The sequence below is a fragment of the Caretta caretta genome, chromosome 3 (assembly GCF_965140235.1).
Source record: "Caretta caretta isolate rCarCar2 chromosome 3, rCarCar1.hap1, whole genome shotgun sequence".
NCBI classification, from domain to species: Eukaryota; Metazoa; Chordata; order Testudines; family Cheloniidae; genus Caretta; species Caretta caretta.
The window spans coordinates 175,910,128-175,936,466 of NC_134208.1; the positions used below are offsets into that span (position 1 = coordinate 175,910,128).

The 26,339-nt window shown below is 48.1% G+C and overlaps 1 protein-coding gene across 6 annotated transcripts in view; it reads right to left on the bottom strand.

The window, feature by feature from the left end:
* SRBD1 (S1 RNA binding domain 1) overlaps positions 1-22,654 on the bottom strand; it is a 233,433-nt gene extending 210,779 nt beyond the window's left edge. For 2 of the 6 annotated variants that reach the window (XM_048842990.2, XM_048842985.2), the window contains exons 1-2: positions 21,265-21,452; positions 19,719-19,879 (exon numbers count right to left, since the gene is read on the bottom strand). The gene's annotated coding sequence lies outside the window, so the exon portion shown is untranslated. Of the gene's footprint in view, positions 1-19,718; positions 19,880-20,417; positions 20,563-21,264; positions 21,453-21,938; positions 21,958-22,600 lie in introns of those variants that run through there. The other 4 variants (XM_048842986.2, XM_048842988.2, XM_075127145.1 and 1 more) reach the window with 4 other exon arrangements.
* Between the last annotated feature and the right edge of the window lie 3,685 nt (positions 22,655-26,339).

Consider the following 26,339-nt stretch of genomic DNA (forward strand, 5'->3'; position numbering starts at 1 on the left):
ACAGCATCCCCATTTACCAACCATGCTTCCTCAGCAGGTCCAACGGGTTTTGCCCCTGCTATATATAGACTTCCCTTCAGGAGCCTGTGAACAGCATGAAAATACCACGACTTCAGCCAGCTTCTTCAAAACAACACCAAAGAGAGAAAAAAGGCTAACACGATAAAAAAGGCCCACACGCATATTGTCTTAGGCCTTGTCTACACTGGCAAGTTTCTGCACAGTGAAGCAGCTTTCTGCAGTGTAACTCCCGGGGTGCACACACTGCCAAGCCACTTAGCGCGCAGAAACTGCGCAGTTGTAGCACTTTAAAAAAACCACCCTGACGAGAGGCACACAGCTTTCTGCACCGGGGCTACAGCACTGCGGTGCCAGTGTAAACACCCTGCTGGATTACAGCGCTGTGACTGGCCTCCGGGAGGTGTCCCACAATGCCTGTTCTCACCTCTCTGATTATCGGTTTGAACTCTACTGCCCTGCCCTCAGGTGACCAACCGTCATCCCCACCCCGTAAAGTCCTTTGGAATTTTGGAGGTCCCCTTCCTGTTGGCTCAGTGACACATGCAGTGGTCTTAGCACATCTTTCCGGGTGGCCAGGCTTGCTCCATGCACGAGGCGATCTCCCGCTTGCAGCAATGCCGAGCTGCTGGATCTCGTCAGCATTTGGGGAGAGGAGGCTGTCCAGTCCCAGCTGCGCTCCAGCCGTAGGAATTATGATACCTATGGACAGATTTCACGACGCATGACAGAAAGGAGCCATGATCGGGACACACTGCAGTGCAGGGTCAAAGTGAAGGAGCTGTGTAACACCTACCACAAAGCATGGGAGGCAAACCACCACTCCGGTGTTGTGCCCACAAGCTGCTGGTTCTACAAACAGCTGTACGCGATACCCAGTGACAACCCCACCTCCACTGCGAAGGCCACTGTGGATACTTTGGTGGCTCGAATGCCAGTTGAGATTGGACCGAGCCAGGAGGAGGAAATCTTGGATGAGGATGTGGAGGGGGACCCAGAGGCAGAGGACGAATCGGAGGTCAGAGATGCATGCAGCCAAGAGCTCTTCTCTACCCCGGCGGAGGCTATCCAGTCACAGCTGTCAGATCTTGGCAAAGCGCAAACAAGAGAGGAGGCCCGTGGTAAGTGGATTTGATTTTGGGAACTGCTGAAGCGAGTTGTTGGGGGCAGGAGGGTTGCAGAAACCAGGCTTGTGTCTGTATGATGCGCACACCACCATATGCTTAGTCTGAGCGATGGAACAGGGTGTTGATTGACTCCCTCACTTTATTGGAATCTGCCTCAGATCTCCAGGAAACTCTCATGGAGATACTGGGCAATGCACTGCCGCAGGTTCTTTGGCAGAGCTGCTGTTTCTTGCCCCATCAATGGTAACTTTCCCGCGCCACTCTGCCGTCACTGGAGGGAGCGGGGGGGAGGCAGGGGAACCATTGTTGCACACAGCTGAGTTGCATAGGGGCCAGGGCAGAAACCGCAGGCTTGGAGAAGACCCTCCCTTGATTCTCTGCTCACCCTCAGCAGCGCGGTATCTTCCATAATGAAGACAGCCTGGGGAAAATGTGGGGACAGGAATGATTATCAGGCCCCCGCTACAGTGCTGGCTCTCCCCAAGAGCCATGTGCCCAGTGTACAGTAGGGTCCGGGAACACTGATTTACCCTGTCCCTGCGGCTACTCACCATTTTGGTGGTCTTGCGGCTCATGTGTGCTTCCCTGGGATCAGCCAGTTAGTGACAGGTGTGTGAAAAGTGGCTGTTCTTTAAATCACTGAATCAGTGGTCAGCCTGTTGCAAACAGTACTGCTTCTGTAAACGGTTGCGTCTTGGCTTCACAGAGATGACCTTGGGAGCCCAGCCTCCCTCTTTGTTATCAACGGCCGAATGGCTGTGCAGAATTAGAAAGCAGCCATGAAGAACTAAGGAGGACTTTCTGCGTGAGGTTATGATGCACTCCGCGGCCGAGAAACAGGAATTGAAGGAGTGGCGGGACAGCGAGAAGAGGGACCGAAAGGAGAACGTGGCACACCAGAATGAAGCCACGGAGCGGCTCTTAAACGTTACGGAGCGCCAACCAGACACACTCCAGGTGCTACTAGCACTGCAAACCGAGCAGCTCCGCGCCCGCCCTCCCCTGCAGCTGCAGTCGCAAAATTCTCTCCCTTGCGCCCCCCAGACACCGCCAACGCACTCTTGTCAGCCTCCTGGCTCCAGTCTGTACCCGCAGCATTCCACTCCTGCCCAGTCACAGTCCAGCCCTGTGGACTCCCAGTACCCACGGCACTCAACACCCATCCCCCTGTAATTTAGCCCTGCTGAAGTCCAGTACCCGCTGCGCTGTACTCCAAAGGAGAAGGTTGGATATGACCCCTGGACATACAGAAATCTTTAACCATCCCCCACCTCCTCCTGGAACCTTCCCCTCCCCCAACCTCCTCGGTGCGGATGTGTATTTTTGTTTGTCTCTCTCCTCCAGTTGCTTTTTAATAAAAGAATTGTGTTGGTTTGAAAGCAAATCTTTATTCTATTAATTGAAAGCAAACAGAGCCTGCAAAGCATCAGACAACTATCTTAAACCTTCATATTGCTTCGTCTGCACCAATTACAATCACCTCCTACCATTACAAGCACTGCACTCCCGAGCACAGCAACAAATATTAGTGGCTTTCAGCTTCAAATTGCTGCCTCAAGGCATCCCTGATCCTTATGGTTCGGCACTGCACCCCTCTAATAGCCCTGGTCTCTGGCTGTTCAAATTCAGCCTCCAAGCGCTGAGCCTCAGCAGTCCAGCCCTGAGTGAAGCTTTCACCCTTCCCTTCACAAATATTATGGAGCGTACAGCACGCAGTTATACGCATAGGAATATTGACATCGTCCAGGTCCAGCTTCCCATATAGGCAGTGCCAGTGGGCCTTTAAACGGCCAAAAGCACACTCCACAGTCATTCTGCACTTGCTCAGCCTGTTGTTGAACTGCTCCTTGCTGCTGTCAAAGTGCCCCGTGTAAGGCTTTCAAAGCCACGGCATTAAGGGGTAGGCAGGGTCTCCCAGGATCACAACGGCCATTTTGACTTCCCCTACAGTGATCTTCTGGTCCGTGAAGAAAGTCCCTGCTTGCAGTTTCCTGAACAGGTCAGTATTCCGAAAGATGTATGCATCATGGACCTCTCTGGACCAGCCTGCGTTAACGTCTGTGAAACACCCATGGTGACCTACAAGAGCCTGAAGAACCATTGAGAAATACCCCTTCCCATTAATATACTGGGTGGCTAGGTGGTCTGGTGCCAGAATTGGAATTTGCATGCCATCTATCACCCCTCCGCAGTTAGGGAAGCCCATTTGTGCAAAGCCATCCATAACGTCACGCATGTTTCCCAGAGTCACGGTCTTTTGGAGCAGGATGCAATTGATGGCCCTGCACGCTTCCATCAACACAAGTCCAACAGTTGACTTTCCCACTCCGAACTGGTCAGCGACTGATCAGTAGCAGTCTGGAGTAGCCAGCTTCCACAGTGCCATCGCCACACGGTTCTCCATTGGCAGGGCAGCTCTCATTCTCATGTCCTTGCGCCTCAGGGCTGGGGCGAGCTCATCACATAGTTCCATTAACGTGGCTTTCACCATCCAAACGTTCTGCAGCCACTGCTCGTCATCCCAGACGTGCATGACGATGTGATCCCACCACTCAGTGCTTGTTTCCAGAGCCCAAAAGTGTGGTCAGCACCTCCGTGAATGCCACAAGCAATCTCGTGTCGTAGCTACTACACGTGGCGAGATCAATGTCGCACTCCTCTTGTCTTTGTAGTTTAAGGAATAATACCACTGCCACTCAAGACGTGTTAGTCAGATCGGGCAGCATACTGGTCAACAGTTTGGGATCCATTCCTGCAGACTGAAGAGGCAGAGCACGCAGTACACAAACCGTTGAAAGATGGCGCCAAATACAGACGCAAGCACAGGGATTGCTGGGATGTGAAGCAATGCATCACGGGGCATTGGGAGAGGACCCAGGATGCCCCACGACCCCTTCCGCCTTCCCACAACTCTTACTGGCACAAGAGAAAGAGGTGCCCAGAGTGCACCACTCCAAATATCGCTGCAAGTTCCGCAAGTGTGAACACACTATTGCACAGGCAGCTCACAGTGTGAACACACAACAGCGTTTTCCCTTCTGTGCTCTCTGAGCAGTGCTATAACTGCTGGCACTGTGTAGACATACCCTTAGATAAGCTTAGCACTTCCCTCAAGCCCAATTTCGTCATGGTACCCCAGCACTGGGCTTGGACTACAACCTGTGTCTGTCTCTCAGCTTCTGGCTGAGGTTTCTAACTCCTCCCCAAGTCCTCTGATTCATTTTTCCCCACTGGATGTTTAAAGTGAAAATTGGCTTTGCATGTCACTTTCCTTGTGAATACCACCCAAGGGTGGTAATGTTCCAATAGTACGTAAGATCTCTGGAGCAGAAACTGTCTCTTAGCTACTTTTCTGTACTGCATAGCACAACGAGGGCCTAATCCTTAACTGGCATTCCTAGTTTCTACTGTAATACAAATGATAACCAATTCTAATACAGCAGCTGGGAAAAGCGTGACCGTCGAAGAGTGAACTCCTCCCAGAGTGCAGTACAGAGCACAGCTGGCGGAGCAGAGCCACCAAGAATTTAGCAAAGCAGAAGGCAAGGCGGCACATTTTTAGATTTCGGTCAGTCACCGTGGAACCAACTACACATACATCTTCATCTACACTATAAAAAAATTCCTGTTACCTGGACATTTGAATAAAGGATTCAGACTAATCCAGTTTAAAATGCTTTCTCTGCTTAGTGTGGACCAAACAGAAGTGTATTCATCACCTACACACTATTGTAATAATCTTTGTATGAAATATGCCTTGTGAGGTATCATTTGAAAACTAACACCTCAGTCAATAATATCATGGTGAAATATATGTAGCAGTAGTATATGAAAAGTTATGAATTCCCCCTGTATGACATTATTAGCACAAGTTCAAAATCAGAAAGCCCTGCCTAGGCAAAAGCTGATAAACAAGCCTATCCTCAACAAGGGAAAATATGTTTACCTCAATTTACATATAAGTAGCAAACAGGTCCTTGAAACAGCAAGAGGAGGAGATGGTAGGAAATAGAAAGAACAGTTTGAATTTCAGCAAACAGAAGTGGGGAAAATAAAAGGAACATGAAGCCTCCTTCACCACCAGACTCCATGTCTCCGTCTTTACTGCTTGAATACACTTTAGTTTGAAGGGTAATTCGCAAAGGAATCCACTTCAAAGGTTCACTGGACTATAAAAGAAAGTGGCAAAGAACCCCAAGTTGTCTCTCTTTCACCTAAGATGACAAAGACACCAGCACCTTTAGGCCCCTGGGAGAGATCCTGACTAAGGGTATGTCTACACTAGCAAGTTTCTGAGCCACAAGTTATACCACTTTTATTAAAACGCTGGAATTAAACCGCTGTGGCGTGTCCACACTGTGATCCTTGTGACGCTGGAGGGCATCCACATTAGCAGCTCTTGCAATGGCAAAGACAGCAGTGCATTGTGGTAGCTATCCCACTGTGCAACTGGCCACAGGATGCTTTGGGAAGAGTTTGCAATGCCTCATGGGGAAGGCACAGCGTCACATGATGCACGTTTCCCAATCCCATTGTTCCATGGGCATCCTACTACATTGCCAGCTGCTTTCAACTGGGGGGTGGGGAGTGTGTGTAACAGGAGTGTGCACGCGCATATGGAGGGGGGAGAGAGACAGTGTGTTAGCATACTGTCTTGTAAGTTCAGAGAGCGGCAGAAAGCAACCAGTCCTGAGGCAGGGGGAAACCCCAACATCAGCCCCCATCTTCCTCCCTGGGCTCTCTCTCTCACACACACACACAGACCTGCCTCTGTGTTCAACAGCACAAGCAATCCACATTAATGGTTTGCTTTGTGTCTCGGAGCAGATCAGGACGGCACCCAATGGCTGTCAGAAACGGTGCTTTGAAAGGGGAGGGGCGCATGTCTCCAGGACAGCCAAGTTCAAAACCATGAGCAGAGCGGTCAGTTGAGGCATTATGGGACAGCTCCAGAGGCCAATTACAGCGCAGAAAGCAATGAAATTTCTACCCTGGCATTGAGCGCTGGAGCCTCTGCACAAATAGCCTTACGACTCTCACTGAGGTGGTTTTTTTGCAGTGCTGCAACTGAGGAGTTTCTGTACACAAAGTGGCTTGGCAGCGTGCACATGTCTGCAGTTTGAGTGCAAAAAGCTGCTTTACTACACAGAAACTTGCCAGTGTAGACAAGTCAATCACCATCTTGCAAGAAGACAGTGTGTGAAAAGGGCCATCTTAAACAAAGCCTTGAACCAAAACTTGCTCTCAGCCCTCCACACAGCTCCTCTTCAGCCAGTAGGGAGGATGTGCACCACTGACAGAAGGAGGGTAGTGTGGACATCAGCCACCACAGTAATTACTGTGGTGGCCATAAGTTGACCTAACATAGGTCAATTTAAGACTGTAGTGTCGACATGCCCTAAGTCTGTATGAAAAATTATAATTTCCAGGAAGATAATAGAAGTGAGACAGGAAGATTCAAGGCACAATCACACATCAACTGTAGAAACTCCAAAGCTGGGGTATCTGAAATGCTGGTCCTGTTGACTGCTTGACAGAGCAGTTCATGGTTTGCTGCCTATCCCAAGTTCTGCTCTTATTTGGATGGGTCCCTCCAGTGTCTTGTAAGTCTAGCTTACAGAATGTTAATCAAACCCAAACTTGATGGTGTACAGGAAAAAATCCCACTGTTGTAATTGCCATAAGTAGGATGACCATATTTTCCCAAAGGGAACACAGGACAGCCCACAGGCTAGCTCAAAGCCCTCCCACCGCCCACCCACACGGGGCCAGCCGGAGGCCCCCCTCACTCCCCACACACAAGCCCCTGCTGCCACCCACCCACGCGTGGCCAGCCTGAGGCCCCCCTCACTCCCCACACACAAGGCCCTGCTGCCACCCATCCACGCGGCGCCAGCCTGAGGCTCCCTTCTAACCCCCGTGCACGGAGCGGTCCAAGCTACTTTCCTGAGCCCTCCCTCCTATGTGAGGCTGGCATTGCCGCTCGCTCCCCCCCCACATACACACACATTCCTCCATGCCCTGCTAGGGGTTGCACACCAATTTTTGGCAAAACTGTGCATTTGTCCAGTTTGCTCTTGCCAACTGATGATCAAATGGGACAAATGCCCAGTTCTACCAAAAAAGTCGGAATGGCTGGGTCAAGGCTTAAAAAAGGGACTGTCCTGGCCAAAACAGGACACATGGTCACCCTAGCCATAAGGCAACATCACAACAAAGGTAACCAGATAAGTGAAACACCACAACAGGTGTCACGGGAGGCATGAGGGAAAGCATGGGTTGCTTTTGGTATTAAGGAGATGTACATTGGAGGGTAAATGAGAAAAATGTCCACTACTCTCTTTCCTTTTCCTTCCTTACTACCTTAGGGATCTGATTCTATATATGGGAGGGTTCCTTCAAAGACTCATGCAGAGGACGAGAGAGTCACAGCTCTTCTAATTTACACCTCCGCCTTTATCCTGCAGCGTCTCCCCTGGTGTGGGTCCACCATAGCCTTTTGTAACACACTTCAGGAGGAGAGAACCCCGCTGTCCATGCCCTGTGGGCAGAGACTACACATTGGGGTTTAGGCTCCAGACACCGTGCTTTACCCTCCATACATAGGTGCTGACTTTTATTTTTCCTGGTGGGTGCTCCACCCCGACTCTGCCCCAAAGCCCCGCCCAATTCCACCCCTCCCTTAAGGCCCCACCCTCGCTCTGCCTCTTCCTGCCCCTGCTCCACCCTTTCCCCCGAGGCCCATGCCAGCTGCCGAACAGCTGAATGGCAGCCCAGCTGACAGCTGTGGCGAGTGGGTGTTGACCACCCCCACTATATTTTTCCATCGGTGCTTGAGCCCTGGAGCACTGACAGAGTCGGTGCCTATGCCTGATTCTCTCCTCACTTGTACCAGTGTAAATCAGGAACAGCCCCAATGAAATCAGTGGAGTTACACTGGTATAAAATTAATGAACCACAGGTGGTTCACCAGTCTAGGAATCAGTCTAATGAGTGGCGCTGTGGTTCACCAGCAGATATAAACCCAGTCTGACAAGCTAGAGAAGGCACGTCAGACTGGCAGTGCCAGCAGGAACCTGAAACACACTGCTTGAGCTGAAGAGCGTACTAAGCAGGGGTGAGTCTAGCTGGCATAACTATACTGGCCGTCATGTGCCAGCAATGCCCCTCTGCCATGTACATTGGCCAAACTGGACTGTCTCCACGTAAAAGAATAAATGGACACAAATCAGATGTTAAGAATGATAACATTCAAAAACCAGCCGGAGAACACTTCAATCTCTTTGGTCACTCGATTAAAGACCTAAAAGTTGCAATTCTTCAACAAAAAAACTTCAAAAACAGACTCGAACGAGAGACTGCTGAATTGGAATTAATTTGCAAACTGGATATAATTAACTTAGGCTTGAATAAAGACTGGGAGTGGATGGGTCATTACACAAAGTAAAACTATTTCCCCATGTTTATTCCCCACCCCCTCCACCCCCCACTGTTCCTCAGACGTTCTTGTCAACTGCTGGAAATGGCCCACCTTGATTCTCACTACAAAAGTCCCCCCCCCCCCTTAATAGCTCACCTTAAGTGATAACTCTCGTTACAGTGTGTATGGTAACACCCATTGTTTCATGTTCTCTATGTATATAAATCTCCCCGCTGTATTTTCCACTGAATGCATCTGATGAAGTGAGCTGTAGCTCACGAAAGCTTTTGCTCAAATAAATTTGTTAGTCTCTAAGGTGCTACAAGTACTCCTTTTCTTTATACTGGCAAAGGCACTGTAGTGTCAACAAGACCTGAATTAACCATGTTTTTGGGCAGTTAATTTCCCTTGTTTCTTGAGGAAGAGGTGTTAGGGAGGGGGGGATGATGGGAGGGCACCTGTGGGAGGGGAATGATCGGCCACTTTAGCTACCAGCTCTGCCCTCCTCCTGGCTTCACCATGCACCAGGTAGGGCTGGAAGGGCCATGGGAAGAAAGGAGGATGGTAACTGATCGGCTGTGAGGAGCACATCTACCAGCTGGAATAAGCAAGAGGAATAGCAGGAACCCCCAGACGTTGTATCTACTTCAGGGAGCTAGTGTAAAGGCAGGGGCTCTGCACAGCCCTCTGCAGTACAGGAGTACTGTTGGTGTGTGGAATAGCCCATTCACCTCAGTGGGGTGTGCTCAGATGAATTAGGACACTTGAAAGAGATAAACAGTCTAACACATTAGCTCTGGGTGGTGTGAAATGACCCAATTCCCCTCTACCTCAGTTTCAGTTGTGGAATACCATTGTTCAAGGTAATCTCACTATGCATGTCAGTTTTAGAGCAACTGGAACATTAAAATTTTCTTCTCTGGGGGGCTGGGGACAGTATCTGAGGAACGCCTGAACCAAATTATTCCAAACTTGCACCATTGCCCCTGTTGTGGCATACCAATATCCTAGATCAGGGGTCGGCAACCTTTCAGAAGTGGTGTGCCGAGTCTTCATTTATTCACTCTAATTTAAGGTTTCCCATGCCAATAATACATTTTAACATTTTTAGAAGGTCTCTTTCTATAAGTCTATAATATATAACTAAACTATTGTTGTATGTAAAGTAAATAAGGTTTTTAAAATGTTTAAGAAGCTTCATTTAAAATTAAAATGCAGAGCCCCCCAGACTGGTGATCACGACCCAGGCAGCGTGAGTGCCACTGAAAATCACGCGTGCCATAGGTTGCCTACCCCTGTCCTAGATAATCTCATTTTGTATGTGGATTTTAGAGTACTTTGAAAATTAAAAGAAGCTCATAATGCAATGGGAGGACATATATTGGGAACCTCTTGATCAAATGACCTAAATTTGCACCATAAATTCTACCCCAGTCCATCAATAGCTTTTTAATTATTGCTTCCCCAAAAGGGAAGTGGGTGGTGAAAATTATCCACACGATTGATCCCGAGAGAGTAATATCAGGATCAGAGCTGTAGTTTGAGCCCCAAGTATGTGTAAAAAGTAGTATAAGGCAGGGTGACCCAGGTAAGCAGGGTCTCACCGCTGCTGATCAGGCTGGTCTTCCACAGAGCAGAGGGAGCCCAGCCTGCACTCCCTGCTCACCCACACCTACCCCTGGCTGGAGCAGTGGAACAGCTCCCTAAGGCTTCTGGAGGACGGGCCCTACCCCCCACAGGGGGCTGAAGCAGGGCTGGGTCAGCCTCTGCTGCAGCAAGCCCAGGGGCCACAAAAGTTGAACAGCTGCTACGTGATGAACACAGCTGTCTACTAGCTGATCAGCGGGGGAGGGGTTGCTTAGGAACTATTGATCCCTGGCTGGGGCTGCAGCTCTATTGCCAGTGGGTGCTAAGCACCTGGAGACCCAAGGAGTCGGCGCCTATGCTTCCATATCTCCCCTTCAAGGTGAAAGTATTTTGCTCTCCTTAAGGACAGAATGTGTGAAACACCCACACAACAGTAGATTCCTTAAAAAAATAAAAATTGAGAAAGAATCAGATGAAAACAGAAGAAACAGTTCACATAGCAATATCTCTTCTGAATATTTTACAGGACCCAGAAAGGTAGTGTAACTCAGCTTAGTTACAGAGGAGGAAGTGAGACACGTAATGTTTTCCAACGCAATCTCCTTCTCTGAGCAACTTGGACTGTGTAACAACCTTGCGCTGCTCTATCCAGAGAAAGAAAGCTGGTGTACCTCATCTCCCCCATCTCCAATCCAAGATTGCATACCCCATTTTCCAGCCCAGGGTTCTCCAGATTCAGACATCCATAGCAACAGTCAGAGAGATGCTGTATTCCCCCACCTTCAGGAAATGTGCCACTGAGAAGACAGAGGCCCTTTAACAATAGTTAAAAGCTGCCATTCAAATGCTTAACCACCAAACCCAAAGCACTGCCTTCCACAGATACTTGGCTCTGACTGGGTTCAATTTATTCAGGACTCTGTTTAAAACCTTTTGTGCATCAAGTTTTCCCTTACCTATAAGTAGATGCTAGACACTCTTTCATGATGAGCTTAACTGGAAATCTGAAGGCAGGGCAGGAATGATGTCAGCATGCAATAGCCCTAGTGGGGGCTGGGGCAGGGCAGGCACAGGAGTACATGGTGGGATGAAGTGCATGGATTGCCACTCTGCTCTCTACATTGCCAGCTCAGCTGGTCAGTCTGCTGGTGTTTATAAAACACAGGACAAAAAATACTTTCATCCCCCTCCAAGGAAATCTCCCTAATCACAGCATGATACAATGATGCTACATTGCAATATCATGACATCGTATCTGCCTCACAGAATATTACTCTTTTGACTAGTATTAAAAAAAGTAAATGCTTTGCTATTCCCAGTGTAGATGCAACCTTGTCAGTCCCAGGATATTAGAGAGACAAGGTGGGTGAGGTCATATCTTTTATTGGACCAACTTCTGTTGGAGAGAGAGAGAAACTTTTGAACACACAGAGCTCTTCTTCAGGTCTGGGGAAAGTACTCCAAACATCACAGCTAAATGCAAAGTGGAAGAGATTGTTTAGCATAGATGATATTTTCATTCCTCTGAACTGACAGCTTAAACTCCCTCATAGATTTCCACCACAACTTCAACAACCACCACTTGTCCATTCAACTCTCTCTGGAACACTCCCTCACTAGCATCAACTTCCTGGACGCCACAATCAGCTTAAAAAATGGAACTCTACAGACTATTATATACCAGAAGTCCATGGATCATCACACCTACATAGATCCAGCAACCACCCCAAAGACCCCAAGAAATCTGTTATCTATAGCCAGGCACTCAGATACCATTGAATATGCTCCAAGGAGGAAGTCTGGGATGTGCACCTTAAGTCACTTAAACCGGACTTCAACAAAAAAGGACACTCCACCAGAGAAATAGATTGCATCATGCAACCGGCCACCCAAATACCCCGAGAAACCCTGCTTCAATACAGAAATAAAACCCTCTCTGACTACACATCCCTAGTTATCAACTACCACCCCACACTGGAACCCAGAGGGGGTATCAGCAAACAACTACAACCCATACTCAATGAAGATCCCATCCTGAAATAAATCTTTCCTAAACTCCCTCTTCTGGCCTTCAAATAATCCCCCAACCATGCCAAGCTCATCATCAGAAACAAGTTCCTCACAATCCAGGACACACCAACTCAAAGCAGATGCAAAAACAGATGCAAAACCTACAGACATATCTCCACTGCTACAATGATCAACACACCTCACAACACAAACTTTCAAGATCTACGGATCTTACACATGCCTATCACAACATGTGGTGTACCTCATCCGGGGCACTAAATGCCCCAACAACAACTATGTGCATGAATCCGGACAATCACTACACTCTCCAATAAACTCAGACAGCAAAATTTTAAAAGACCAAAAATACCCTATCACCTGTGGGTGAACACTTTTCACAGATTTCAGAGTAGCAGCCGTGTTAGTCTGTATCCACAAAAAGAAAAGGAGTACTTGTGGCACCTTAGAGACTAATCTATTTATTTGAGCATAAGCTTTTTCAATGAAGTGAGCTGTAGCTTACGAAAGCTTATGCTCAAATAAATGTGTTAGTCTCTAAGGTGCCACAAGTTCTCCTGTTCTTTTCACAGAGAAATCACTCTGTGTCTGACCTATCAGTTCTCATCCTCAAAGAAAACCTGCCCAACACTTTCAAAAGATGAGCGTGGGAGCTTAAATTCATAACTCTGCTAGACACGAAAAGTCATGGACTGAACAGAGCTACTGGATGTATGGCTTATTACAGCAATCTGTAACCCACTAACCCCCTCTGTTTGTCTTTTGATTGCAGAGGTGTTAATGGGCCACTCTACCTTGAACGGTCCCTTAGAATATGTGCTAAGTACTTATGCTGAACAATGTGTTCCACCTTGCATGTAGCTGTGATGCTTGGAGTACCTTTCCCAGGTTTGAAGAAGAACTAGCTCTATGTGGCTCGAAAGCTTGTCTCTCTCTCTCTAACACAAGTTTGTTCAATAAAAGATATTACCTCACCCACCTTGTTTCTCTTGCTATTCCCAGACATACTGAAAGGGTGAAAAAGACATACTTTTACAAAAATCTGAATTTTTACACCATTTAATCTGAAATGCCATAATCCATACATTTTAGACACAAGAAAATAATTTTGCCTGTACAACTCATTTAAGAAGTTAATGACACTAAAAGAGATGGAACAAAACTATTTTCACTTTTTTGATTTTGCTAAATTCCACTTTAAAGTTTTACCATCCCCCAACTGTGCGTTAGTCTATGGATCAGATTTGCCTCTTATACTAGTTTAATAAGGGTACAATTCAGTTTCCATTGAATTCTGTTTGATTCATCTATAAGTGAGAGGAGAATCGGTAGCTAAATCTCTACCTAATCTAGAACACAGATGTTAAAAATGATTTAGCCTTGAACCTTTTTAAAACAAAGTAGATTAAATCTGCCAAAACTTTGTTAATGCAGATTTAAGGCTCCTCACTGATGCCTCAAGACCTTCCAGATGAGCTAAATTTAAACTTCTGAAAACGAGGAAGTGAAAGAATTAAGTCACTTGCCACCCCCACAACGCAAAATCAATCCTGCCCCCAGCACACCAACAACACACGTACTAGCATTCTACTCTCAAAGATGTTACAGAACATTTGTGGAACAGAGCACATGAACACTTGGAAGACAAATTTTAACATCCTCTCTTTACTAAGGCAAAACTTAGTGTAGCGCCACGCCCTGGGGAAGAGGTCATCAGCAACAAGGATTGAACCTGGAACTCTGCATTTTTTTCAATGAGCCTCTACTGCGTGAACTGAAAGACTCATCTCTTTAATCCAAGTCTGCAAACGTTCATCAACCTGTGCGGCCAACCCATCTGCAGAGGGGTACATAGTACCACACCGACCTGATGCGAGTTACACTGGGTTTAAGTCAGGTATAGCAAACAGCTGCGACCTACACACGGCCTACACTCAAACACTGAGCCTAATCTACACAAACCACACTAGACTTGCAAAATGTTACCACTCCTTCATGCTTGCCCAGAGCATTTCTTCTGAGATATTTCCTTCTCTTACCCTCACTAAGCACTGGAGACCAGACACATGTCACCAGACTGCTGACAATCCCAATGATAAGAAGACACTTGTGTTCACCTTTGCGAACATAGCCTACAATACACAGCACTACCATGAAGCATACTTGATCTCTCAAGGTACTCATACACGTCTCTTCATATCACAGTCACCGCTCTGCCATGCTGCTCCACCCAATCCCTCCTCCATTCAATACAGCAGTACATAACACAATGAATATAGCTAAAATGCATACAGATAAATGCTGGAATTCAAATCTATGGAATACAACACAGACAGTGGCGCATTCTTTTAGTCCTTCATAACTACTTATGATCAATGATGTCTTAACTCAGTTCATGCAAAGCATACTGAGAAGAAGTGATTGCGCACCTGGAGATCAGTTTATGGCCTGAAAACTGAACGCAGATTTTCTCCCCCAAACATGCGCACACAAACACTCACAGATAGGGCTGGGGTGCAGAAGAAGAGGCGTGAAGGAAGGCGTGTAGACCATAAACAGGATTGTCCTTTTGGGGCCTCTTTATATTACAAAGATAGCGCAACACCATCACAAAAGAATGCGAATATAATTTGGGGATGTACTAGCAGGAGTGTTGTAAGCAAGACATAAGACGTAATTCTTCCACTCTACTCCACACTGACCTATGAGGGAAGATTGAAAACATTGGATTTCTTTAGTCTGTAGAAGACTAAGAGGGGACATGATAACCGTTTTTAAGTACGTACAAGGTTGTTACAAGGAGAAGGGAGAAAAATTATTCTCCTTAACCTCTGAGGATAGGACAAGAAGCAATGGGCTTAAATTGCAGCAAGGGCAGTTTAGGTTGGACATTAGTAAAAATTTCCTGTCAGGGTGGTTAAGCACTGGAATAAATTGCCTAGGGAGGTTGTGGTATCTTCATCATTGGGGATTTTTAAGAGCAGGCTAGACAAACACCTGTCAGGGATGGTCTAGATAATACTTTGTCCTACCTTGAGTCCAAGGGTCTGGACTGGAGGACCCCTCGAGGTCCCTTCCATGCCTACAATTCTGTGACTCCAAAATGGTTAAGAAAATATTTTTTGACATGTGGCAGGACTACAGCCAAGTCAGTCACGTGTGAACGGAAAGGAAATGCTCCCCGTGTCAGTCAGTTGCTTGTTGAATGGTGAAAAAGCAACTTCTAGTGGCTAAACTTACATTAGTTTAGAAATGATTAAATGCAAAAAGCTAGCATTAATGCAACGCTAAGTCTTGTTATCTAGTACAATATAGTCAAGAATTTCAAACCCAAAGGTTGCCCTTGCAGTGTTAACATCCTGTATATTTTATATGGTATACTCTAATAAACAGTAATACACTAAGGTTCACATTTAACCAGAGTTAGGAGTTATGGAAAGTATTACATTTCTGCAACATGGTCAAGTTAATTTAACTACCGCAACCTTATATTTTGAAATTTCATGACTGTTGAGTCCTCGATCTCATAACCTTGATGATGCATATGTTCTGGCATTTAATTTCCCAGGAAATTTTAAAGGGGAAAAAACAAAGAAACTCTGTCAGTAGTAATTCGATTTTGCACCTTACAAGCTCTATTCACTTGGCTGGGCTGTCTCAGTTTGAAACCATGACACTTCAAAAACCAAGGAGAATGATATTTTTTCTCATTGAAACAATCATACCAAAATCCTTCACCAGCAAAGAGGCAGATGTTTTAAAACTGTCTTCCAACTAATCCAAAAGTATATTTTCCCTACAAAGGACACTATTTTGCAGGTCTGCCTATGCAGGAAGCTCCCAAGTCTTTGCTAATCCTCAACGAATGGAATTCACCAGTCATCCTACCTGTACAGCAGGGAAGGCAGGGCCGGACCACAACATTTTAGCACCTGAGGCGGGAAGCTCAAATGATGCCCCCATGCCCCCTCGCTTGGGCCAAAACTTCGAAAGGTCTCAATTCTTCCTTCTTCCTGTTCTACTCCTCTCATGGTACTGCTCTGCTACCTACCCCAATAAAGGAGAACTAACAACTTAAAATGCCTTGTTCAAAAATTTTAAGTAACTCTTAAGTTAACTTTCAAACACCTGAACAGAAAATGTTCTTGTCTGCATAGTAAACACTAGCACTTTTATCTGTTTGAATAATCAAAGTGGTGCTTTCTGTGCCTTCTTGGTTGCAAAGATTTGAACTGCTTCCTGCTGAAGGTCCACAGTCTTGGCCAGCTCATGCTCTACTGAGATGGTTGCAAGGCCGACCAGCCTCTCCTGTGTCATTGTGGAGCATAGAGCATCAATATCGCGCATGTCATCATGTGTCAACACTGTCTCTAGTGCCCTGCATTGCTGGTGTAGGTCTTCTTCAGGTAAAGTGAGGAGGTTTGGAATATCATACAACATCCCAAATATACTGCTCTGTTCCTTGAGCTGCATGAAACGTTCTTCAGCTGACTGTATTGCACAATCTAGAGCACCTGGTTAAAGAATTCAACTTTGAATTGTTGTTTGGGGTCTCTTATGGGATTATCCCGTGCCTCGTAATCTTCGGTGACACTTCTATTCTTGAATGGGTGGGAAAATAGCTTCAGTATGAAGTTCCTCTGCTAACTTCTGTGCACTCTTCAGAACATTTTGAAATCCCTCATCTGACCGGTAAGACTGTAGGTATGACTTTGCTTTGTCCAGTTGTTCCATTGCTCCAGATATATCAAGGTCAACACCTTGGAGTCTCTTGCTTACAACATTTATTTCAAACTGTATGTCATTCCATAACGCTAAGCCACAAAGAAATTTGAAGTTATGTATGTTTTCGGTGATTCCATTTCCCTCTGCCACTGTTCTCCCACGAACAGTTCCTGTCATAGCATTATCCTCCATAACGGCAACTGTGGCATCATCTATCTTCCCAGTTTGGTGTTTGATAGGCTTTATCGCCTCCACTTGACTTTCCCATCATGGAGCACTCAGTGGATTCAGTGTCAGAGAGGATGTTCCCAGATGTTGCTTCAAAATTTGCCATCAATGAGTTGATGCAGAAAAAAAAAATACATAGATACTTTGAATTACATCAAAAAATTCAGCAGCCTCACTAGAAGCTGATGCTGCATCACTGACCACCAAGTTCAATGAATGAGAACTGCACGGGACAAAAAAACCTCGAGAGTTTAACTCTCGGATCCGTGTCTGCACTCCTCTGTTCTTTCCTCTCACGTTGGCACCACTATCATGGCCCTAACCTCTCATGCCAGATATCGCAATTCCCGTATCTTCCAGCTTTTTAAGAAGCACATTTGTCATACCAGCTCCTGTAGTATCATCAATGTCAATACATTCTAGAAAATGCTCTCTGACAGTCACCATTGCAGGGACATTTTCACTCGGTTCTGTTGTTGTTACAAAATGCACCATTAAAGTCATTTGTTCCGTATGGCTGATGTCAGGTGTACAGTCCAGAATAACAGAGTAATGTCTTGCTGACTTCAGATCTGCCATAATCTTCTGTTTGACTTTTGTTGCCAGAAACTGTATGATCTCATGTTGAATTGTTTTTCCAAAGTAGTGGTGTGTACACATTTCTTGTGTGGTGACTCTTCTTAGATGCTCCTGGAGTACAGCATCAAACTCAGCCATTAGCTCCACAATTTTAAGGAAGTTTCCATTGTTTGGCACATATGGCTGATCTGAAGTGCCACGCATTCTCACAATGGCAATGAGCCTTTTCAGAACATTTTGCCAGTAAAGAGACTCTGATGCAATCTTCTCTTGATGCTGATCATCTATCGTGGCCTTTAACCTTAGTCTCATCTCAAGCTCTTTCCACCTATGGAATGCTCTCTGGTGATCTGCTGCTTTCTCATGGCATGCCAGATTTCTAGCCAGATTTTTCCGGTCCTTTTTTCCTGTAGAACCCAATGTCGCTGGAATATTAGACTGGAAGAGTTTGCAACAAAAACAGTATGCAGCATTCTGGGTTTTTATGAGTACTTGAAGCCATGGCCTCTTCAACTTTGTCACCATTGGGGATTTCATGCCAGTAACGTATTGGATGGAAACTTCTATGTTCATTGACTTTGGGGGGACATGAAGTTTTTCACATGCTGTAGCCCACGTAGTACAAGGAAGACCCTCAGGCTACTGCTCAAGTGGGTCCACAGTCCTGGATCATCTAGACTTAAGGAACTAAACTCAGCAGCAGCTGTTTCTTGCGCCTCCACCACACTCTTCTCCAATCTACACTTTTCTTCAGGAATATGCACGGTTACATCCATTTGAGATGGAGATATGGATGCTGCAGTAGCTGCCAGGTCACCTGCACTCTGACTAACTGGAAGATCAGGCATCGCCTCACCACTCACATCCTCACTGGGGCCGGAAGGCTCACCATGAACATTTGTGTCTATGTATCTCAAGAGAACTCCTTCCTGCTTAGATAGAAAAGCTTCCTTTGCTTTCTTTCTTTTTCTGAATACTCCCCCAGAGGGGCGTTTTCTTCTTTCACTCATGACTGCTGTTCTGTCCCAGCTATAGTGGCTCTCAACACTCATTTGAAGGGGACAAATAAGCAGACTGGTAGCAGAGCCTGAGTGAGGGAAGATATCAGCATCTTAAGGGCCTAACTGGCTCCTACTACTTCAGTTTACTGCCTGTTCTCCTCAAGTGGGTTCAGGGAAGCAGCAGGAAACAGGAAGCTCCCTGAGAAGCTGGTGTTAATCAGTCCAGGCTCCTAGGGGTGCTAAAGAGGTACATAAGAGGCTCCTCCTCCTCTCTCTGCCTGCAGCTCCTGCTGCTTTCTGTTATTCCCTCTCACCTTTTCTCCTGCCTGCATGTTATGTCTCTTGTGCCTTCCAGCACAGCACTCCACCATCTCTGTGCATCTAGAGCAGAGAGAACACATATGCACCAGCAGCAGACACAATTTTCTGCACTCTGGGTCCTAGTGGGGGCCCCCCCAGCCCAGTCTGGCACCTGAGGCGGCCGCCTCAGTTCGCCTCATGGTAAGGACAGCCCTGAGGGAAGGCAACAGAATATTAATAATAGCAACATTTAGTGACTGGGCTTTGAGAGGAGTTTTAAGTTTGCCCAAGACAGCCCCAAAACAAACTTTAACCAACACAGCAAGAGCTGAGTAGTAGGTTGTTACAATACCTGGAAAAAAAACCATGGATTCTGCGGGGGGGGGGGGGGGGGGGAGGAGTAATTTTTTACCACATTGTTAATACCAACAAAATAGTCCAGCTCTACACAATATGTATAGTTGCTGCCATTTATTTTCATCATTTTAAGGCAACCCCATTGCATTCTAGAGTCAGCGTGGGAAGAAGCTGTGGGAAGAGAAACTCAAGAGGTGTGAGGACCACACAGCCAACAACAAGCAGAAAACACGACTCACACTACTGCTGCTGGAAAACTTTGTTCTGATATCAATGCTGTCAGGTTTTCCTGGCCATTCCATTTTTGGACCATTAAAAATTAGAATTCGGGGGGGCGGATGAACTTACCAGAGTCCTCCTAGGGCCAGATCCTGCAAAACTGCCAGCAACTTTGCACACAAAAGCTGGTGGAGTCGATAGCCAGGGTACGCAAACGCCACTGGAGAAAACAAGTCAAAGGTGCTTGGGGGCAACATGAGAAGTAGAAATCTGAAGGGCCCCAATACCAACTGGAGGGAGAGAGAGAAAGATGAGGGTTACACAGCTGGCGAGGACAGGACAGACATACAGGGTGGGGTGAACAGCTAAAGAGCACCCAAAGCTGTCTGGAGGGGGAGAGACAAGGGTTCCCAGGAGCTGGAAGGAAGCACAGCTGGAAGGGAAAAATGCCAGTGTGACATAGAACGTGCTCCCCCCATCCCCAATTTGCTCCCAGTAGCTGTGAGCAAAGAGCATGCACAACTGGTCATGCCAATAATAAAATTCACTTTGCATTACTGTTGTTATATGCATGGCTGGGGTTAAACAGCAATTGTTGCTACACCAATGAATCATCATCAGAAAGTACTCCTGGCTAGGCCAGGAGTGAGAACAGATTCTTAGCTGTGCATCATCAGGGCAGTGAACTCTGTAATAAGTACTCCCCTAACCCACCCCCCATGACCCCACTCCTCCATGTGACAGGTGAGATATAGCCCCATACTATGTAGCAACCTGTCACTGAATGAGAAGAAGGATGATAACTGAAAAGTGGACAGAGGATAATACCTCAAACACAATGAAGTCCAAACCTGGACAAATATTTACCACCACCACGACCACCTAGGTTGTATATAGCACTTTTGGTCCACAGATCTCAAAGCACTTTACAAAGGAGGTCAATATCAGCATTCCCATTTAACAGATGGGGAAACTGAGGCAGAGAGAGAGAAGAAAATTATTTCCTCAAGGTCATCCAGCAGACAAGTAGCAGAGTCAGGTATAGAACCCAGGTCTATGCACTAAAATCCCCTTTCAATTAGTTTAATTCAGTGGCTTGCATTTCACTCAGAGATAACAGAGCAGTGTGTCTTTTTGCGGGTTGGTAACCACTGCACCGCTTGTCACGCCAAGAACAAAATTCATTTTCCATTATTGTTAAGTGTGTGATGGCGGGTAAATAGCAACCGTTGCCCCATCAGCAGAACGTGCTTCCGGCTGGCCCAGGGTCCAGAACAGATTTTTCGCGGTCGTGTGATGGGGGGGGGGGGGCCAGGCCGTGTTAATCAACACTCCCCTTAACCACCCCCCACTCCGAGGTGCCCCCTTCCCTCCTGCAGGTGGCTGCCCGCTCCCCTCCGAGCCGCCAGCGCTCTGCGCCCCGCAAGCCGGAGACAGCGCAGCCTGCGGGCTCCCCTGGCCGCGGCGGCTGCGGGCCGGGTGCGCGGTGGCAGGGTGAGCGGCAGCGCGGAGCCCCCACTCGTTTCCACCGGAGAGCTTCGTCCCCTCTGCAGTCACGGGGCCGAGAGGCCAGCAGCCGCCTCCAGCCCACCCCGCTGCGTCGGACCCTTCCTGGCCGCCCGGCGCCGGCGCCAGCCCGCTCCCCTCTGCCCTCTCCCGGCACCGGCTCACGCACCGGTCTCCCTGGCTGCTGCTGGCGGCGGCTGGAGCCGGGGCTGGGTTTGAAAGGGCCGCCAACCAGGCCGCGGCTGCCGGGCCTAGTCCAGCCGCGCAAGGGGAGGAGCAGGAAGCGGCGGCCGAGCGGCCCCGGAAGGAACAAGCCCGGCGCCAATCCGCGGCCGGGCCGAGCGTGGCCCGGCTGCCGGCGCCGCCCTGGGTTTGGTTCCCGGGAGCCCCGGCTCGGGCTGGGCGCTGAGTTCTTAGCAGCCCGCCCCGCCCCGCCAGCCGTTGCGGGCTGGGGAGGGCTGTTGCGCCCCCGACACCGCCTGCCGCGGGAGCAGCTCGTTCGAGGGGTAGCTCTGGCGGACATCTTCTTTGAAGGCAAAGTTCCGCTTGAACGCAAAGCCTGGACACCTGCTTCACCAACTCCGGTCCCCTTTAGCGCTTTCACCGTGGTCCAGTCCAGCTCCTGTCCAGTCCTTCCCCGTCCATGCTGTCTTTATGTATCAGGTGCAATCCCCGTCCCAAACAAGCCTATTCCAGTAGTTGGCACCCTCCATTTATAGCCCTTCATGCCCCTGCTAACCCCACTATTATTTACTTCAAGAGTGTAATGTGTTTATTTGCAGTTATACAGTTCATGCAAAGCATGGCTCAGCATAGACAGGGCTGGCAGAGCCTTATTCATACCTTAGCCCAGGAGTGGGCAAAATACGGCCCCGGGCTGGATCCAGCTCATCTAACATTTCTGTCCGGCCTGCCAGGCTTTTTGGCCGCCCCCTCTCTGGGCCACTAAAAGTCCCACGGCTCAGGAGGGCACTCAGGCAGGCTGCCTGCCCGCCATGGGCCCCATGCCACTTCCGGCAGCTGCTGGCATGTCTCTGCGCGCCCCTGGCTGGGGGGGAAGGTGGCTCAACACACTGCGCTGCCCCCAGCACTGTCCTCACAGCTCCCTTCGGCCGGAAACTGTGCTTGCGGGTGCGGGCAGCGCATGGATACACGCTACCCCCTCTCCCCCAGGGTGTGCACAGAGACGTGCAAGTAGCAGCCGGCCACTTCCGGGAATGGCGTGGGGCCATAGCAAGCAGGCAGCCTGCCTGAGCCCTGCTGCGCCGCCAGCCAGGAGCCACCTGTTGTGAGGGCCTCCTGGCCAGAACCTGCACCCCAACCCCTTGGCCCAGCCTGGAGCCCACTCCTGCACCAAACTCCCTCCCAGATCCCACACCCCTCACGCTCTTCTGCACTCCAACACTCTGCACCAGCCCAGAGCTCCCTCCTGCACCCAAACACCCTCCCAGACCCTGCACCCCCTCCATTAATATAGTAGAAATGTGCGGCCCGTGATGACTTACCAAAATTCGTGGCATGGCCCCCCTGTGAAAATTATTGCCCACCCTGTCTTAGCCTAATCAATGTCTGAAAGATTCAGATTTGCATTCAACCACTAGATGTCTCTGTGTGCTGTACAGCTTTAGTCCCGCCTAAGCAACACAGACAAAGCTGGAACTCAAGCTGTGGGGAAGCTTATTCCTGAGGGCATTCTGCGCCCAAAAATTAAAAATTCGGTGCACGATATTTTAAAATTCTGCAAGTTTTATTTGCCAATAAATAAATGCAGAGGCTACAGCATAGCAATGGGGAGCACAGGCCACTGGCTGCTTGAAGGTGGGAGATCACCCTGGAGCCTCCCCACCCCGAACCCTGGGGACACGGACTCAGTGATGAGGCTGCACCCTACGCTGACACAGCACAAGGCCCGAGCCTGCCCCAGAAACACCCTGGGACCCTCACCCTCTGCGCCAGGTGCACCAGGTGTGGGACAGGCAGGCTCAACCAGGCAGGATTCAAATGTGGATGGGGCTTGGTGTGGGGGGATCCAGGTGTGAGGTAAGAGGATTCTGTGTGGGACAATCTGGGTGCAGGTAGCTCAGTGGGGGGTCTAGGTTTGGGGGAATCTAGATACACAGAGGCTCGTTAGGGGGGTTCCAGGTACAGGGTCTTCCAGGTGAAAGTGTTTGGGTCTCAGCAGAGGGGTCTGGGTATGGGGGCCTCAGCTGGGGGGTCTGGATGCTGGGGGAGTGGGGCTTGGTGGCGTGCAGGTCTGGGTGCAGCTAATTGGGGGTAAGTGGCATGGGGGTCGGATGTGGGGGATCAGCGGGGTGCAGGGAAGTGGGGCCCATCAGGGTCGCGGTTTGAATGCAGGGAGTTCAGTGGGGGTGATCTGGATGCAGGGATGGGGGTCTGGAGGCAGGGGTCTGGATACAGGGGTTGAGGCTCAGTGGGGTGAGGTTCGGGTATGCAGGGCTAGGGGGGTTCTGAGTGTACAGGGTGAGGCTTAGCAGGGGTATCTGGGTATGGGAGGTCTGGATGCATGGGGGTTGGACGGATGGGGGAGCAGCTCCCTGCACAATGACCCCTCCCCCCGCAGCTGAGGAGTGATGGGTGCAGGAAGCAGTGGAGGATGCTGAGCTTCCTGAAGCTGGGGGAGGTTTCTAGGAGTATGTCTGACACAGCCACTCCTTGCAAGGGAAGAGGAAGTCCCGTCCTCTCCTGCCTCCAACCCAGCTGGAACTAGCAGCTGATCCTGACTCAGGGTAGGAGCTACTGGCTAATGTGTCCCCAGACCTGTGGTGATTTACCTCTCTGCCAGCTGCTCTGGGTGCCTGAAACAATGTACCTGTACAGCTACGGAGTGGTGCATGGCTGGTCTTTCAGCTTCCCTTTGCTTCCCTGTGAGAAAGTCATTTTTCTGCAGGGAAGCAAAGAAATCTGCAGGGGACATGAATTATGCGCATTCACAGTGGAGCAGAATTCCCCCAAGAGTAGAAGCTGTTTATCTGTAGTTGTTTAGTAGCTGTTTTGTTTAATAAGTAATGTGATTCCATGCAAAGAGGATACTAAGTACTTTAAGAAATGTATTAAAAAGGCATTAACTTACATGAATACCTCTTCCATTATATCAGCCCCCCACCCCAGAAAAAGTTTCTTTGCCAAGGCATGTGTTGGGAATCATTGTGAACACAATTCTTGAGGATGCTACACCGCCACTGGAGCTGTTAAGGAGAGGGAATAGTGCAGAATTGGTAGGCTTCTGTACAAATACGAACATCTGTCTAAAGCACTGTTATGCTCAGAGGTACTAGCAATTGCTTGGACCAAAACATCTTTGAGATTGAGTGTGCACTCACCCTTCACTTAAGATAGTTGTAAGAAACACTTAAGGGGCCATATCTAAAACCAGGCATAAAATATAGAATCTTTCCAGAAACTAGCAGCGTGGCCCAGATCCCCATGGGAAGGGGGTTTCCAGAAACTAGCACCATGGCCCTAATCCACAGATGATTCCGTGGGGTATTATGGTCAGGTGTGTGTGAAGGAAACTGAGAACACACAGAACAGAGAGAGAGAGGCAGTAGCAAAAAGCAAGAAAGCCAAGCAGTAGCCTGTGAGGGCAGTGTATGACTCTGGGTAATGGCTATGGAGAGAGCTTTGGGGAATAGTGTTGTCTAAAAAGGGATTGGATCTGTACGCTAAGTAACTGCTCCTTTTGTTCTTGGTTCCTCCTGGATTCGGAGGAGCAGAACTTTGTACATGCCTTGTAAATAAACAAGCCTGCACCAAAGAAAATATCAGCCTCCATCATCTATTTCTACTCTTAACTAGAACATCCCCCAGGGCCCTGAACTATGATGAGGCACTCAGGCCAAACAGGAGCATACAGTACTTATATGGCTCCCAATAACTTAATGCCTGAGTACTTCACAAGCTTTAATGTGTTTATCTTCATAGCACCTCTGTGAGGTAGGGAAATCTATTATCCCCATTCCACAGATAGAGGACGGAGGTTCATTAATTTAAATGGAGGTTAGCAGCCTAAATACTTTTGTGAATCTAGGCCTAACTGACTTGTCCAAGGTGACACAGGAAGACTGTGGGAGAGTAGGGAAGTGAACCCAGCTCTTCAGCTAGCACCTGAACCACTGGGCTATCCTTCTTCTTTACCCAATCGTCTTCCTCTCACTCAAGTCTTCTGCAAATGCCATGGCCTGTGCAGGACTTCCCTGTAGATCTTAGGACATCCAGAAGCTAGCAGAGCCCCATCTTCTAGCTGCATTGTAGAGCTCAAACTCTAATCCTAAACTGAGGACGCTTCATGGAATATGTCTGTGCCCTGCTACCACCACATCCCACCTCCAGAAGAGGAGCAGCATGCACAGAAGGTCTTGTGTGGGCCGAAGAACAGAGTCCAATATGCTGCAGAGCCAGCACTCCTCCTTCTCCATCCACAACCAGCAAGATCCACTGTTTTATGAAAGGAACAATGGTCTGGGATTAAGGCACTGTCAAAGGGTGGAGTTGCAGGAAGCCCTGGGTTCAGTTCTTGGCCTATCTCACCTTGAAAATCACTGAGGGTCTTTCAATTGACTTCAGGGGGCTTTGGTTTAGGCCCTTATTCATTCTGTGCCTGACTTCCTTCTCTGTAAAATGGGGATAATCATACTTCCTTACCTCACTGGGGTGCTGTCAGGATAAATTAATGTTTGTGAGATGGTCAGATTTAATTTTGCTTTAATTTAATTTGGCTAATTTAGCTACAACTAAGAGATCTTGGAGTCATGTAGATAGTTCTCTGAAGACATCCATGCAGTGTGCAGCGGCAGTCAAAAAAGCAAACAGGATGTTAGGAATCATTTAAAAAGGGATAGAGAATAAGACGGAGAATATTTTATTGCCCTTATATAAATCCATGGTATGCCCACATCTTGAATACTGCATACAGATGTGGTCTCCTCATCTCTAAAAAAGATATACTAGTGTTAGAAAAGGTTCAGAGAAGGGCAACTAAAATGATTAGGGGTTTGGAACGGGTCCCATATGAGGGGAGATTAAAGAGGCTAGGACTTTTCAGCTTGGAAAAGAGGAGACTAAGGGGGTATATGATAGAGGTATATAAAATCATGAGTGGTGCGGAGAAAGTGAATAAGGAAAAGTTATTTACTTGTTCCCATAATATAAGAACTAGGGGCTACCAAATGAAATTAATGGGCAGCAAGTTTAAAACAAATAAAAGGAAGTTCTTCTTCACACAGC